Genomic DNA, 17,413 nt, shown 5'->3' with positions numbered 1-17,413 from the left:
CATGCGAGGAAAATATGCGCTGTGTGTTTAATGTTAAATCCGTTAGATAATCCCTCTTAGAAACGAAATTGAGTGTATTAGCACCTTATCACCTATATTCCGGTCATGATTAACCCCCCTCCCGAACAGAATCGCCAAAAACGATTTGTAGAATCGTTTTGCTAGTCACACATGCGCACTGATGCCCGCGCAAGGCTTCATGGTTATTGTCTTTCTCGGGGTAAGCTCAACGTATTTGACTGCTACTCTTGTCTGTTGACAACCCTACCCACCCCCCCCCCCCACCCCCAGATCGGCGAGTCTGCAAGATTATTGTCAATATTAAACCGGTCCGCAGTGCAAAAAAGGTTGGGGGCCCCTGTGTTACAAGATCCAGTGTTATAAATTGATTCCATTAATATGTTACATGGCTCTGTGATGATGTAACAACCAAGAAAATATTTTCTTCCCTTGGCAGTTCAAGTTTCATGCAGTTCAAGCTTCATTCAGTTCAATTTAATTATGGTAGTAATTTTTTTTTAAATTAAAGTTTCATTTAAATATTTAGAGAAAATGCTTTGCTTTTTGAATTGTTAGTTGGCTGATAAAATTATGGTAGATATTCAGTTTTGCTCAGTCTTTACATTTGGTCATTGGCTTTTTGTTTGTCCACAGAGTGCCAGCCTGCAGTTCTAGCACTTTCTTTTTTTGTTTAATTTCAATATATTTATGGCCTTGCCTCTTCAAGAAAAAAAGGTTAGATTGTTGAAAAAGGGTAGAAATGAGTAAAGTACATAAAGATCTCTGTATTCCAGTGCAGAAATCAGTGGATAGCTAGCAGACAACTTCAAAAAGTCCGAACTATCTTTCACTAGGATTCAAAAATTCAAATAAGATCCTTTAAGAAGGTATACAGCATTTTGACCTTCATTCCAAAGTATTCCATACCACTTTGCTGAACATCTAAGCTCTGTCCGCCAGAGAAAGCAGGATCTCCCAGTGGCCACACATTTTAATTCCACATCCCATTCCCATTCTGACATATCTATCCACGGCCTCCTCTACTGTAAAGTTGAAGCCACACTCAGGTTGGAGGAACAACACCTTATATTCCGTCTGGGTAGCCTCCAACCTGATGGCATGAACATCGACTTCTCTAACTTCCGCTAGGCTCCACCTCCCCCTCGTATCCCATCTGTTACTTATTTTTATGCACACATTCTTTCTCTCACTCTCCTTTTTCTCCCTCTGTCCCTCTGAATATACCTCTTGCCCAACCTCTGAGTCCCCCCCGCCCCTTGTCTTTCTTCCCGGACCTCCTGTCCTATGATCCTCTCGTATTCCCTTTTGCCTATCACCTGTCCAGCTCTTGGCTCCATCCCTCCCCCTCCTGTCTTCTCCTATCATTTTGGATCTCCCCCTCCCCCTCCAACTTTCAAATCCCTTACTCACTCTTCCTTCAGTTAGTCCTGACGAAGGGTCTCAGCCTGAAACGTCGACTGCACCTCTTCCTACAGATGCTGCCTGGCCTGCTGTGTTCACCAGCAACTTTGATGTGTGTTGCTTGAATTTCCAGCATCTGCAGAATTCCTGTTGTTTTCATTCCAAAGTGTTTGCTTTTCAAAAATAGGTAGGTTTTATTGCAATTGTACGAGTTTGTGCATGGTTTGATCCCCTTATCTAAAACAGATTAGTAACATTAGAGCAATACAAACGAGATTCACCAGGCTAATTCCTAGGATAAGTGGATTGCCCGAAGAAGAGAGAGTAAACAGTTTGGGCCTCTATTCCTTGGAGTTTGTACAAATTGGAGATGACATGAAATAGATTTGCAGATGAGGATAGTTATCCTTTTTTCTTAATATACTTTCTTTATAGATAAGATAGATAAAATTTTAAATATATATATATATATATATATATATATACTGTACACAAATAATATAAAAATATGGGTGGTACAATGGTCGATGAAGGTTATCTAAAATCACAACAGGATTCAGATGAACTGGGGAAGTGAACGAAGGAATGGGTGATGGAATTTAATGAGAGACACAAAAAATTCTGCAGATGCTAGAAATCTTGAACAACACACACACAAAATGCTGGAGGAATTTAACAAGTCAGGTAGCATCCATGGAAGGAAATAAATGGTTAACATTTTGAGCCAAGACCCTTCGTTGCAACTGAAAAGGAAGGGGGCAGAAGCCAGAATAAGGAAGTGTGAGAAATGGCCAAGTACACCTGCAAGGTGATAAATGAGACCAGATGTGGGCGGAGGGGATGTTGTGAGAAGCTGGGGGGTGTTAGGTGGGATAGGCTAAGGCTGAAGAAGAACTTTGATGGAAGAGGACAATGGAATGGAAGGGTGGAAATGAAGAGTCTTGGCCCAAAACCGCGATCTCTTTAACTTTGAGTTCTACCAGCATTTTGTGTGTGTTGCTGGAACTTAATGAAGACAAGTGCAAGGAGTTGCATTTAGCTCAATAAAACCAGGTCAAATGTGCATAATAAATGGTAGGGCTCTTCAGAGTTTTGTAGGACAGAGGAAAATTTTTCTGCTCCATTTAAGAGGAAGACAGTGAAAAGAGCAATAAACACATAGTTGTACATGCCTTCAGAACATTATTGCACAGAAACAGGCCCTTTTGGTCCATGAAGTTGTACCGACCCATTAACCTACTCCAAGATCAATCTAACTCTTCCCTCCTACATACACCTCCATTTTTCTTTCATCCATGTACCTATCTAAGAGTTTCTTAAATGTCTTTATCTGCCTCTCAAAATTATTAATTTGTTAGTAAATTTATTATCAAAGTACATATTGTATATGTCACCACATACAATGTAAGATTATTTTTTTAAAAAGGACAAACTCAATAAATCCATACTAACCAGAGTAGTATCAATGAAAGACAATATCAACTTGGGCATTTACAGTGCACAAAAGACAACAAACTGAAAATACAAGAAAGTAATAATAATTAATAAGCAATAAATACAAGATCATAAGACATAGATTAATTAGGTCATTCAGCCCATTGAGCCTGCTCTGCCATATTATTATGGCTGATTCCAGATCCCACTCAACCACATACACCACCCTTCTTGCCATATCCTTTGATGCCCTGACCAATCAGGAAGCTATCAACATCCGCCTTAAATATACCCACAGACTTGGCCTCACTGTAGACTGTGGCAGAGCATTCCACAAATTTACTACTCTCTGGCTTAAAAAAAATCCTCCTTACTTCTGTTCTAAAGGGTTGCCCCCCCCCCCCAATATTGAGGCTCTGCCTTCTAGTTCTGGATACCCCCACCATAGGAAATATCCTCTCCACATCCACCCTATTTAGTCCTTTCAACATTCGGTAGTTTTCAATGAGATCCCCATGCATTCTTCTAAACTCCAGAGAGTACAGGCCCAAAGCTACCAAACGCTTCTCATATGTTAACCCCTTCATTCCCAGAACAATCTTCGTGAACCTCCTCTGGACTCCTTCCAATGTCAACACATTCTTTCTGAGATATGGTGCCCAAAAGTATTGACAATCTCATAGGATACTAGTGTCTTGTAAAGGCTCAGCATTATCTCCTTGCTTTTATATTCTATTCCCCTTGAAATAAATGCCAACGTTGCATTTGCTGCCTTTACCACAGACTCAACCTGTAAATTAACCTTCAGGGAGTCAAAGGTCAAATTTAATGTCAGAGAAATGTATACAGTACATCCTGAAATGCTTTTTCTTCGCAAACATCCACCAAAACAGAGAAAGTGCCCCAAAGAATGAACGGCAGTTAAACGTGAGAACCCCAAAGTCCTCCCTCAGCTCCCCCCTGCACATAAGCAGCAGCGAGCAGCAATCCCCCCACCAGCAAAAAAAAAAGCTCACCCACTACCGAGCAAGCACAAGCATGAGCTAAGCAATAGGAAAGACACAGACCAAAGTTACCCCAAAGGCCTCGCATTTCATCTGAAATTCGACAACCCACAGGTTCTATTCCTCTCTCCCTGGCAAGGGAGAGGGAGGTGTCCCCCATTTTCACAGCGAGCAGGAGACATAACAACAACCTGCTGGTTTACGATGTTAAAAGTCCGTATCGTTGCTTTTTTCATGCACAAAGACTCCCAAGTCCCTCTGCACTTCTGCTTTGAACTTTCTCCCTATTTAAATAATAGTCCACACTATTGTTCCATTTACCAAAATGCATTATCATACATTTCCCAACACTGTATTCCATCTGCCACTTTTTTGCCCACTCATCCAATTTGTCTAAGTCCTGCTGCAATTGCATTGCTTCCTCACCACTACCTACCCCTACACCTACCTTCACATCATGCGCAAACTTTGCCACAAAGCCATCAATTCCATTATCCAAACAATGTGAAAAGTAGTGGCCCAATACTGACCCCTGAGGAACACCACTGGTTCTCTGGCAGCCAACCAGAAAAGGTCTCCTTTATTCCCACTTACTGCCTCCTGCCTGTCAGCCATTCCTCTATCCATGCCAGTATCCTCCCTGTAACACCACAGGATTTTATCTTGTTAAGCAGCCTCATGTGTGGTACCTTATCAAATGCCTTCTGAAAATCTAAATAAATGATATCCATTGTCTCACCTTTGTCCACCCTGCTTGTTACTTCCTTGAAGAACTCTAATAGATTTGTCAGGCAAGATTTCCCTTACAGAAACCATGCTGACTTTAACTTATTTTGTCATTAGTCTCCAAGTACCCCAAAACCTCATCCTTAATAAGAGACGCCAACACTTTCTCAACCACTGAGGTTAAGCTAACTGGCCTATAATTTCCATTCTTTTGCCTTCCTCCCTTCTTAAAGAGTGGAGTGACATTTGCAATTTTCCAGTCCTCCAGGACCATACCAGAATCAAGTGATTTTTGAAAGATCATGACCAATGCATCCGTAATCTCTTCTGCAACCACTCTCAGGACTCTGGGTTGTAGTTCACCTGGTCCAGGTGACTTATCTACCTTAAGACCTTTGAGTTTGCGTAGCACTTTTTCCTTTGTAATAGCAATGGCACTCACTCCTGCTCCCTGAACCCATGGACCTCTGGCACACTGCTGATGTCTTCTACAGTGAAGACAGATGTAAAGTGGGCTGCTGGCAGGGATTGCACAATTCCAACTCCAGCCTTGACCTTCAGGCTGAGTCTTCATGTGCTGCTGCTGGAACCACCATCTCCATTTCCCCACCACCACTCTGCAATCCCATGTCTCTCAGGACCCACCACCAGCTCTTGAGCCCTTGGAAACTCCATCTTCCTCTCACCTCACCATCCTCGAGCACCCCAAACCTCCCTTCCCCTCAGACACTACCAACCCCCTCACCCCTCTGATCTCGGCTCTCATCCGTGCCAGGTCTTCACCATTCCCTCTGACCTTCTCTTCTCTGAGGCAGAACGTTCAGTCCTCAGTGAGGGCCTCACCATCGTCCCCTGCGCCCACACCTCAGTGAGTTCTGCGCCTGCCATGATGCTGCTTTTCTTCCACCACCTCTGTCTCCGAGCCTTTTTTTTTTGGCAAGGACTGTCCTCTTCCTGGACACCCTGCCCTGGTCTTCTGCCTGCTCTGGCCCTTTTCATTGCTAACTGCCAATGGGACATTAACCATCTAGACTTCAACACTCCTCTCTCCTATTCCAACCTCACTCCTTCCGAATGCTCAGCTCTCCACTCCCTCTGCACCAATCCTCACCGCACCATCAAACTCACTGTAGTAGTCTGGCGTACTGACCTCCACCTTGCTGAGGTCCGGCACCAACTCTCAGACACCTTTTACTTACCCCTTGAACAGGACCCCTCTAAGGAACACCAGGCCATTGTCTCCCACATCATCACCAACCCTATCGACTCTGGGGGAGCTCCCATTCACAGCCACCAACCTCAGTTTCCACGCCGTGTACCACCTGTTTCTACCTCCTACCCAAAATCCACAAACCTGCTTGTCTAGATAGACCCATTGTTTCAGCTTGTTCCTGCACCACCAAACTCACATCAGAATACCTTGACTCTGTTTTATTCCCTCCCCCCCCAGTTCAGTCCCTTCCTACCTACATCCGTGACACCTGACATGCTCTTGATTTTTTCAAGGATTTCAAGTTCCCTGGCCCCTATCATCTTATTTTTACTATGGATGTCCAGTCCCTATACACCTCCATCTCCCACCTCAAAGCTCTCCGTTTTTTTTCTGGACACCAGGCCTAACCAGTTCCCCTCCACCACCATTCTCCTCCGCCTAGCTTAACTTATCCTCTCACTAAATAATTTCTCCTTTGGGTCCTCCCATTTCCGTCAAACAGAAGGGGTAGCCATGGGCACTCACATGGGTCCCAGCTATGCCTGCCTGTTTGTTGGCTACATGGAACAGTCTGTTACAAGCCTATACTGTTGACCATCCCACATTTTTCCTACACTACATCGACGACTGCATTGGTACTGCTTCCTGCACCCATTCTGAACTCGTCGACTTCATCCACTTTGCTTCTGACTTCCACACTGCCCTCAAATTTACCTTGTTCATTTCTGACACCTCCCTCCCCCTTTCTCAATCTCACTGTCTATCTCCAGAGACAGCTTATGGACTGATGTCTATTACAAACCCATGGACTCTCACAGCGACCTGGACTATGCCTCGTCCCACCCTGCTACTTGTAAAAATGCCATCCCCTTCTCTCAATTCCTCCACCTCTACTGCATCTGCTCTGAGGATGAGGCTTTTCATTCTAGAGTGAACATGTCCTACTTTATCAAAGAAGGGGGCTTCCCTTCCTCCACCATCAATGCTACCCTCAACCACACCTCTTCCATTTCATGCATGTCTGCTCTTACCCCATCTTCCCGCCACGCTATCAGGGATAGCGTTCCTCTTGTCCTCACCTACCATCCCACTGGCCTCCGCATCCAGCGCATAATTCTCTGAAACTTCTACTACCTCAACAGTATCCCACCATCAAACACATCTTTCTCTCTCCCTCACTTTCTGCTTTCCATAGGGATCGCTCCTATGTAACTCCTTTGTCCATTCTTCCCTCCCCACTGATCTCCCTCCTGGCACTTATTCTTGGGAGTGGAACATATGCTACACTTGCCCCTACACCTCCTCTCTCACTACCATTTAGGACCTTAGATAGTCCTTCCAGGTGAGGTGACACTTCATCTGTGAGTCCCTTAGGGTATTGTACTGTGTTTGGTGCTCCCAGTGTGGCCAACTATATATCGATGAGACCCCAAGGTAGATTGAGAGACTGGTTCGCTGAGCACCTACACTCTGTCTGCCAGAAAAAGTGGGATCTCCCAGAGGCCAACCATTTTAATTCCACTTCTCATTCCCATTCCAATATGTCCATTCATGGCCTCCTCCACTGTTGTGATGGGGCCACACTTAGGTTGGAGGAATAACACCTTGTATTCCGTTTGGGTAGACCCCCAACCTGATGGCATGGGCTTTGATTTCTCAAACTTCCTGTAATGTCCCCCACCCCTCCCCATTCATTTCGCATCCCCTTTTCCCTCCCTCGCCTTATCTCCTTGCCCACCCATCGCCTCCCTCTGGTGTTCCTCCCCCCTTTTCTTTCTTCTGCGGCTTTCTGTCTTTTTCACCAATCAACTTACCAGCTCTTTTTACTTTATCCCTCTCCCTTCAGGTTTCACAGGTTTCATCTATCACCCTGTGTTTCTCTCTCCCCTTCCCCCACCTTTTAAATCTACTCCTCAGCTTTTTCTCTCCAGTTCTGCCGAAAGGTTTCAGCCTGAAACACAGACTGTACTTTTTTGCATAGGTGCTGCCTGGCCTGCTGAGTTCCTCCAATATTTTGTGTGTTGCACAGATGCAAAGTACCCATTAAGTTCATCTGCCATTTCTTTGTCCCCATTATATCACATCAGCATCATTTTCCAGTGGTCCAATATCAGCTCTCACCCCTTTTTACTCTTTATTTAATTGAAAAACTTTTGGTATCCTGCTTTATATTATTGGCTAACCTGCCCTTATATTGCATCTTTTTACTTATAGCTTTTTTTTAGTTACCTTTTGTTGGGTTTTAAAAACTTCCCAATCATCCAACGCCCCACTCACTTTGCTACCTTATATGTCCTTTCCTTGGCTTTTATGCAGTCCTTAACTTCCTTTGTCAGCCACGGTTACCTACCTCTGCCATTTGAGAACTCGTTCTGTGGGACATATCTATCCTGAGCCTCGTGAACTATTCCCGGAAACTTCAGCCACCTCTGTTCTGCCATCATCCCATCTGGTATCCTCCTCCAATCCACCTAGGAAAGCTCTTCTTTCATGCCTCTGTAATTTCCTTTACAGTATACCATTGTGATACTGATAAATGTGACTGGTGCTTCTTCCTCTCAAAAGGTGGTACAAATTCAATCATATCATGATCACTGCCTCCAAAGGGTTCTTTTACATTAAGGTCCCTAATAAGATCTGGGTTGTTACACAACACCCAATCTAAGGTGGCCTTTCCTCGAGTATGCTCAAGCACAAGCTGCTCTAAAAAGCCATCTAGTAGGCATTCAACAGATTCCTTCTCTTGCGATCTGACACCAGTCTGACTTTCCAAATTCCCTTGCATATTGAAGTTCTCCATTACAATTGTGGCATTACCCTTATACATGCTTTTTCCAGATCCCTTGCAATCTCAACTCCACATCTTTGCTACTATTTGGAGGTCTATATACGATTCCCATAATGGTCTTTTTTACCCTTGCAATTTCTTAACATCCACAAAGATTCGACATTCTCTGACCCTATGTCACCCCTTTTTTAAAGATGTAATTCCATCTTTTACCAACAGAGCCACACCACTGCCTGTCCTTTTGATACCAAGTATATCCTTTGATGTTAAGCTCCCACTATGGCCTTCTTTCAGCCACGTCTCAGTGATGCCCATGTCATACCAACCAATCTCTAATTGTGCCTCAAGTTCGTGTTTAAATTGTACATCTAAACACAGCACCTTCAGTCCAGCATTCTTCGCCCTTTTGAATTTTGCCTCTGTGGTACAAGTTAACTTTTTGCTCCATCTGCATTTGTACCCAGGACTTGCAGCATTCCACGTTAACGAAGTCCATCAGGATCTTACGACAAGAAGAAAAGTGACTGAGACTATCACTCACTGTTTGTCTGTACACTGCCTTTGCGCACCAACTCCTCAATGCCTTTCTGATGCAGACAGGAGCATGATCCACACCAAATCCAGCTCCTTCATTTTCTCCACCAATGAACAACTGGCTGATGGGGTAGACCTTCAGTACTTTAACTTCTTAATGTCCAGCAGGGTCTTGTGATCGTAAAAACTGTTTATAAAAGACAGTTCTAATCAAAAAGCTCCAAAATCTGGGGGACTGTACCTCTCCCTACAACTGGATCCTCGACTTCCTCACTGGGAGACCACAGTTTGTGTGGATTGAAATAACATGTCCTTGCTGACAGTCAACGCTGGTGCACCTCAAAGATGCATGCTTAGCTACTGCTCTATTCTTTCTACCCATGACCGCCTGGCTAGGTACAGCTCACATACTCCACATCCGCGATGGTTGGTCTCCAGAGAGTTGTCGCTATTTGAGCCCCCCAAACTTATCTATTTTTATAGTTTTCCTTATCAGGTCAATCTATAATGTCTCAATTTTGTTGGTTTGAGGTCTTCTGACTGACATGATAAATATTGTACTACGGCCTTTGCCTTCAACTTAGTGGCTTGGGTTACTAACATGGATGGAGCATTGGCTGATCGGCAGAAAAGAGAGAGTTGGAATAAAGGGATCCTATTCTGACTGGCTGCTGGTTACCAGTGGAGTTCCACAGGGGTCAGTGTTGGGACCACTGCTTTTTATGATATATGTCAATGATTTGCACTATGGGGATAATGGATTTGAGATTAAATTTGCGATACAAAGATAGGTGGAGGAGCGCGTAGTGTTGAGGAAGCAGACAGCCTGCAGAGAGACTTGGATAGTTTAGAGGAATGGGCAAAGGAAATGCAATGTTGGAAAATGAATGGTCATGCACTTTGGTGGAAGAAATAAATGGGCAGACTATTATTTAGATGGGGAGAGAATTCAAAATGCAGAGATGCAAAGGAACTTGGGAGTCTTGTACAGGATACCCTAAAGGTTAACCTCCAGGTTGAGTCAGTGGTGAAGAAGGCAAATGTAATGTTAGCATTCATTTCTAGAGGTATAGAATATAAGAGCAGGGATGTGATGTTGAGGCTCTATAAGGCACTCATGAGACCACACTTGGAGTATTGTGTGTAGTTTTGGGCTCCTTATTTTAGAAAGGACATTGGAGAGGGTTCAGAGAAGATTCACGAGAATGATTCCAGGAATGAAAGGTTTACTGTATGAGGAACGTTTGGCAGCTCTTGGGCTGTATTCCCTGGAGTTCAGGAGAATAAGGGGGGGATCTCATAGAAACATTCTGAATTTTAAAAGTCCGGAACAGATTAGATATGGCAAAGTTATTTCCCATGGTAGGGGAGTCTAGGACAAGAGGGCATGATTTCAGGACTGAAGGACGTCCATTTAGAACAGAGATGCGGAGAAGTTACTTAAGTCAGAGGGTGGTAAATCTGTGGAATTTGTTGCCACGAGAGGCTGTGGAGGCCAAGTCATTAGGTGTATTTAAGATAGATAGGTTCTTGATTAGCCAGGGCATCAAAGGGTATGGGGAGAAGGCAGGAGAGTGGGGATGACTGGAAGGATTGGATCAGCCCTTGACTGAATGGCGGAGCAGACTCGATGGGCCAAATGGCCAACTTCTGTTCCTATATCTTATGGTCTTGGGTGACTTCTTTTGTTCTGTTTAACTTTGGTTCAACCAGTCAAACCAGGTCACCTAGTCACTGGGCCTAACAAGGTCACGGACTGCTTCTTCAAGCCTGCCATTTTACACGATAAACCGCCTACCTGAGAATGGTCTCAGCTTTAGCGGATACTCCTTGTGTCCGCATTTCATCAAACAGTGCACAAAATGGCAGCTCAAGGACAGACTCATGAAATGGCCTCCTTCATTCCTGTTCACTTACTGATTGTCATTCTTTCTGGTGAACACACTCAATGTTAGTAAAACCAAGGAATTGATTGCACAGTTCAGGAAGGGGAAGTCAAGGGAACACACAACAGTCCTCACCACAGGATCCCTTCCCACTACTCTAGCTAGGCACTAATAGACAGAGTAAGAAATAAACTTATTAGAAACTTAATTTAGCCTTTGCCTCTTCTCACTGAAGCCTTTTGAGCCAAAACCTCAAATTCGCAGCTCTCACAATGGTCGCTCTGCTTAAATCCAACATCTTTTTATAGTCCTTTGTCAAATGCCTAATAAACTGCTATGTTTCAAGTCTGCTGAAAAGTTCTGAAAGAGTTAACTGGTTAGGCATATTATTCGTAAAATCTCTTAAGAGCTTTAAATGACTTAACAAAATCATAGACTGCAAAGTTATCTGAGGGATTAAGGATAAAAGACCTTGGAGGAAAGGGTGTCAAATTTTGCAGAGTTAGACGAGAGATTATTTAGGGGATATAGTTATTGTTGCAATTTGTGAGGGAGCCATCAGTGAAAAAGCTGTTGCAATGAATTAATGCATCTGCAAGGACCAGAATGAAGAGCTATAGATTAGGGAAATTAAGGAAATATTAATGCAAAATGGATTATGGGTAACACAAAAATAAGTCTGCCCTTGGTTTTTCTCCAATTTGAATTTTAAATGGCTTTGTAAAATAGATTAAACTTATTGCTGAGTATTCAGAATAAGTATGTACCCAGAATAAGCTAACCACATGACAATTGTTAAATTACACAAGGAACTGGTTTACCAACATTTAATATAACAAGCATAAAGCAAAAACAAGTAATCAAGGCTCCAACAAAAAAAAAACCTGGAAAGAAAACATAATTATTTTTCTGAATCACAGACCAGGTGGAAAGACCCAAATAATTTATCTATCTTATGTGAGGAGTAGTGAGCACCCAATGAAGAAGCAGAACTGGAATTGACAAAGTATAACATTTCCAAATTACAGAAATTAGAGCTGAAATCTTTACAAGTCTTTGGTTAATTACATTAAAAGAAATAATTTGGATTATTGTATTGAAATGTTCGAATTTTTTATGCGGATTGACAAGGTAGATGCAGAAATTACCTAGGCTGAGGGGTCAGGGGTCATGATCTATATAATACTAAAACTCTCATGCTCTGTTTGTCTGTTTGTGACCTCCAGTTAGCGCAAATGGTGCATTACAGCGGCACTTTCTTTGGCTAAATCGAATTAAAATGTGCTAACTTACAGAGTGCAGGCAAAGTTCAAGGTTATATATTCGTATAAAATTGCTCATTCCCCAAAAATCAACAGGCTGGCTTTCACCCGAGACCCGAACGGCCATCATGGAAATCGGAACGCGACAGCCTGACGCATGCGCACGGCCATCCTCAGCAGTGACACCTACCGGAGCAAAAGGGCAGGGCAGCTGTATTTCAAGGGGTCACATTCTGCTGATCACCATCAGCATGTGCAGGATTGGGACAGATCTAACTGCCACTCATCAATAAGAGATAATTAAATCTTATTGTAATGACGTACTTCGAGACCCTTTGCTGCAGTCAAAGGACAGCTGTGACTATATCACGTACATTTAGGAGAGCGCCAACCACATCATCAAGAATAGTCAGCATCCCTTGGTGTTACTGCTTCATATCTTCTATCCAGCATTAGGGTAAAAAAAATGGTCAGCCTAATTATGCCCCGTGGAAAGGGAAGGATGACATTATGGTCAAGAGATGATGCCAAACATAGTCGGGAAGTGGCAAGGAGAGGGAGAGAACAAGAATCGGATGAGGTCCGGGATGTATGGCTCCAGGATCAAAGAGTCAGGACAAAAAAAGATGAGAGAAGAAGAGACAGAGGAGGAGAGAGGCATGCACGTCTCCAGGATCAGAGAGAAAGAATAAACAGCAGAAGAGATGAAGGATGAAAGGGCTGCATGTCTCCAGAATGACAATGAGAGGCACAAGGGTGGCAGATAAACCAGAAATGATGCCATCAAAAGTGTCCTTCGTTAAACGAGGAGCAGCTATATTTGCTTTGCTACGCTTCGTTCTTCTTTAATAAACTGAGGTTTTCTACTTCAGTTTCCAAAGCAAAGCGATACCAATAGCATTCAGGAAAATTTAATGTTCATCTGGTCACATCAGACTGCACCACCCTTCTCTCAAAGGGTGCCCCAATGGGTCACCCCGTTGTCTAGTTTTAAAATAAAGGGGAAGGCCATTTAGGATTTTTCTTTTACTGATGGAACAAATCTTTGAAATTCAGTAACCAAAAGGTTATTGGAGGCCCAGCTGATGATTATATTCAAGCTGGGGATCAATAAATGCTTAGGTATTATATCAATCAAGAGATGCAAGAAATTTCCACTGAAATAAAATAGAAGTCATGATATTATTGAATTGTGAAGCAGGTACGAGAGGCTGAATGACCTACTTCTGCTTTTTCACATGTTATGTTCTCTACATCATCTTGTCCCAGGCTGCCGGAGGGTTCTGCAAGGGCTCGAAAAGCTGGTGGAGTGGGCCCGGATGTGTTTCAAACCTGCCAAATCAAGATCGACGGTGCTGAGGAAAGGGAAGGTGGAGGACAGGTTCCGGTTCAGCATCGCAGGCACAGCCATCCCAACCATCACAGAAAAGCCAGTCAAGAGCTTAGGCAAAGTTTTTGACAGCTCTTTAAGGGACACAACATCCATTCAGGCAACCTGCACCGAGTTGGATGGCTGGCTGAAATCTGTGGACAAGTCTGGCCTACCTGGGAAGTTTAAAGCCTGAGTGTATCAGCATAGCATTCTTCCCAGAATCCTGTGGCCCCTCCTCGTCTATGCAGTTCCGATCTCGACAGTCAAAACCTTAGAGAGGAGGGTTAGCAACCACCTCAGGAGATGGCTGGGGCTGCCAAAGAGCCTGAGCAGCATCGCACTCTATGGACACCAAAACAAACTGCAACTGCCCTTCAAATCCTTGGAGGAAGAATTCAAGGTAACAAGAGTCAGCGAAGTGCTACAGTATAGGGACTTAAGTGACCCGAAGGTGGCTAGAGCAGGGATCCAAGTAAGTACTGGCAGGAAGTGGAGGGCAGAGGAAGCTGTTAAGGAGGCAGAGGCGAGGCTGCGTCACAGGAGGCCGGTGGGAGTGGTCACACGAGGCCGAGCTGGGCTAGGATCCTTTCCAACTCTCCAAGTGGACACCAGAGGGAAGGAAAGGTGTCGTCTAGTTCAGGAGGAGGTGAGAGCAGTAGTGGAGGAGATGAGAGCCTGCAAGGCGGTGGGAATGAAGCAACAGGGAGCTTGGACAAGATGGGAGAATGCGGTTGAGAGGAAAGTGACCTGGGCTGATCTTTGGAAAGCCGAACCACACCGCATCCAGTTTCTCATCCAGGCGGTGTACGATGTGCTTCCAAGCCCATCAAACCTGCACACATAGGGCAAGGCAGAGTCATCTGCATGCCCACAGTGCTCCAAGCGAGGAACCCTGGAGCACATCCTCAGCGGCTGTACAAGGGCACTTGGTGAGGGACGGTACAGTTGGAGACATGATCAGGTCCTGAAGACCATCGCTGAAGCCGTCAGTGCAGGAATTGTGTGGGCGAAGTGGTCCCGACCCTCCAAGCAGACCATTGCCTTTGTCAGAGCTGGGGAGCAGCCAATACCTGCCAAAAGAACATCTGCAGGCATTCCGACCTCTGCAGGGGACTGGCAGCTAAGTTCCCCAACCATATCGCAACCACCACCCTGCGACCAGACATTGTCCTAGTGTCTGAGTCTACTAAGCAAGTGGTGCTGCTGGAGCTGACAGTCCCATGGGAAGATAGCTTGGAAGAGGCCTTTGAAGGGAAATTCTCCAAGTATGCGGGACTGGTCAGCAACTGTCAGCAGGCTGGATGGAGAGCGAGGTGTTCCCCAGTGGAGGTTGGTTGTAGGGGATTCGTAGCCTGTTCTTTAGTTGGAGCCCTCAGCATTTTGGGCATCGAGGGAGAGAGGAAGAGGAGAGCCATCCGCAGTACCACCGATGCAGCAGAGAGGGCCTCAAGATGGCTGTGGCTCAAAAGAGGGGAGCCATGGAGTCATAAGTAGCTAGCCATCTGGACACAAGCTGGGGTCTGATCAGCCCCGGCTGGGTCACCTGGAGGAGGTTGTATGATGTTGAAAGACCTGAAACACCCGATGATTCCAGGAATATCACTGAAGATGTGTCCAGAAGCATCAATAGATGTATGTACACAGCGAACAAAGCATCCTATCTACTGTCCCAACTTGTTCTCCTTTACAATGAGCCCAGCGTGGATGTTGTACCATTTACAAAATAAAGTTTAGCAACTCATCTGGTTGCAAAACATTATTACCCAGATTTTGTACTTTTTATTCAAGATTAATTTATTATCAAAGAATGGATAAATTATACTACCTTAAGATTTGCTTGCCCACAGATAGCTATAAAGGAAGAAACCCAAAGGAACCCAATTAATAAGAAAAAAAGAATAAAAAATAAAAATAAAAGACCAACACTTAATGCACAGGAGAAAGTTAAAAAGTACAAGTCATGCAAAAAATTTAAGTGAACAACAACGTTCCAAACCAAAATGGAGTCCTCAGATCTGAACTCCAGAGCAGCCTAGAGTAGGCTCAAAGCCTCGCTATCAGTTCATTATATTAACAGGCACAGAACATAGCAGCTGGGGCAATCTTCAGAGCCTCAGCGCCATGGAGATGACCATCACAGTGAACAAGTGAAATCAGCTCTATTCCTGACTGACACCCTGCCTTGTGAATGGCATCACTTGTGCATTCCTTTTTCAAGATGTATACAATACCAATTTGGACTTTTGTTTAAAATTTCTGGAAAACTCTATAAACATTCAGTAGAAAAGCTGCAGCTGTTCTAGAATGGTGATTCCTTATACATGACAATTAAGAATGCCCAGTAGTGCTTAATATGCAAATTGATGTCTTATGAGTAAATAAAACAGGAGTAATTTTGAGTACAGTTCACTTTTATATAAGTGGATTTTCCACAATTTTTAATGTTGGTTAAAAACGTTTCTAGCACAAATTGGTCAGTCACTGAAAACCCTATTGAATTTTGAAAGGCCTGGATACAGTGGGCATGGAGAAGATGTTTCATATAGTGAGGGAGTTTAGAACCAGAAGGCACAGCTTCAGAATAGAATCAGATTCCCTTTGAAACAGAGATGAGGAATTTCTTTATCCAAAGGGCGGTAATCTGTGGAATTCATAGCCACTGATGGCAGTGGAGACCAAATCATTAGGTATATTTAAGCTGAGGTTGATAGGTTCCTGGTTAGTCAGGCATCAAAATGTGTTGGGGAAAAGGCAGGAGAATCGGGTTGAGAGGGATAAGAAATCAGCCACGGTGGAGCAGACTCAATGGACTGAATAGCGTAATTCTGCTTCTACATCTTATGGTCTATAATAAAGAGCTTGACACACTGACCGTGACTGAGTTGTTTAAAATTTTGTTTTTAGTGCATGAAGATACTCACATTTTAAGCATTATAAATGTTTATTTTATTAATATAGATTACTACATACAAAGAAAGTTTATATGACAAGTGTTTTAAAATGCTAGTTAATTGTGAGATTTTTAAATAATCTCAAACAAAATGATAGTTTACCCACAGTATTAAAATCAATACTTGCTTTTTGGAGAGTAATAAAAGTAGGGGGTGGGGGGACGAGGAAGAGAAGAGGAGCAGGAGGGGTGTTATCCCAAGTTGCTATAGAACAGTTAGCAAATCAAATAAACCTAGATTTTCAATCAAAGGAGCTAAGTCATGGTCCAGTGCTTCATCTTTCCCGGTGCTTCGTCCTTTCTTCTCCATCCTACTTCTCTCTCTGTTACTCTTGCTGCCTTTAAAGGTTGTTTTTTTTAAATCCTGATACGTTGTTTCTTTTTCCTATTAGATCATGTGATTAACGTGTATTTACAGTGCCTATAAAAAGTATTCACCCCTGCCCCTCCTGGGAAATTTTCATTTTTTTTAGAACATTGAACCACCACAGTGAATTTAATTTGGCTTTTTTGACTCTGATCAGCACAAAAGACTCTTTCGTGTCAGTGAAAACAAATTTCGCCAAATTGGTCTAAATTTAATACAAATGTTAAATGAAATAATTGATTGCATAATTACTCACCCCCTTCAAGTCAGTATTCAGTAGATTTACCTTTGGCCGCAGTTATAGCCTTGACTCTGTGTGGATAGGTCTCTATCAGCTTTGCACATCTGGACATTGCAATTTTTCCCCTTTCTTCTTTACAAAACTGCTCAGGCTCTGTCAGGTTGCATGGGGATTGTGAGTGAACAGCCCTTTTCAAGTTCAGCTGTAAATTCTC

General features: G+C 43.6%; 1 protein-coding gene across 1 annotated transcript in view; it reads left to right on the top strand.

Annotated features, from left to right (window-relative positions):
* The window catches only part of LOC140200178 (probable ribonuclease ZC3H12C), a 105,746-nt gene that overhangs the window by 36,222 nt on the left and 52,111 nt on the right, over window positions 1–17,413 (top strand). The gene's annotated exons all lie outside the window — the stretch shown is intronic.

The sequence above is a fragment of the Mobula birostris genome, chromosome 7 (genome assembly GCF_030028105.1).
Source record: "Mobula birostris isolate sMobBir1 chromosome 7, sMobBir1.hap1, whole genome shotgun sequence".
Lineage (NCBI taxonomy): Eukaryota > Metazoa > Chordata > Chondrichthyes > Myliobatiformes > Myliobatidae > Mobula > Mobula birostris.
The sequence above is the reverse complement of the archived record's forward strand: the minus strand, read 5'-3'. Positions and strand labels throughout refer to the sequence as shown.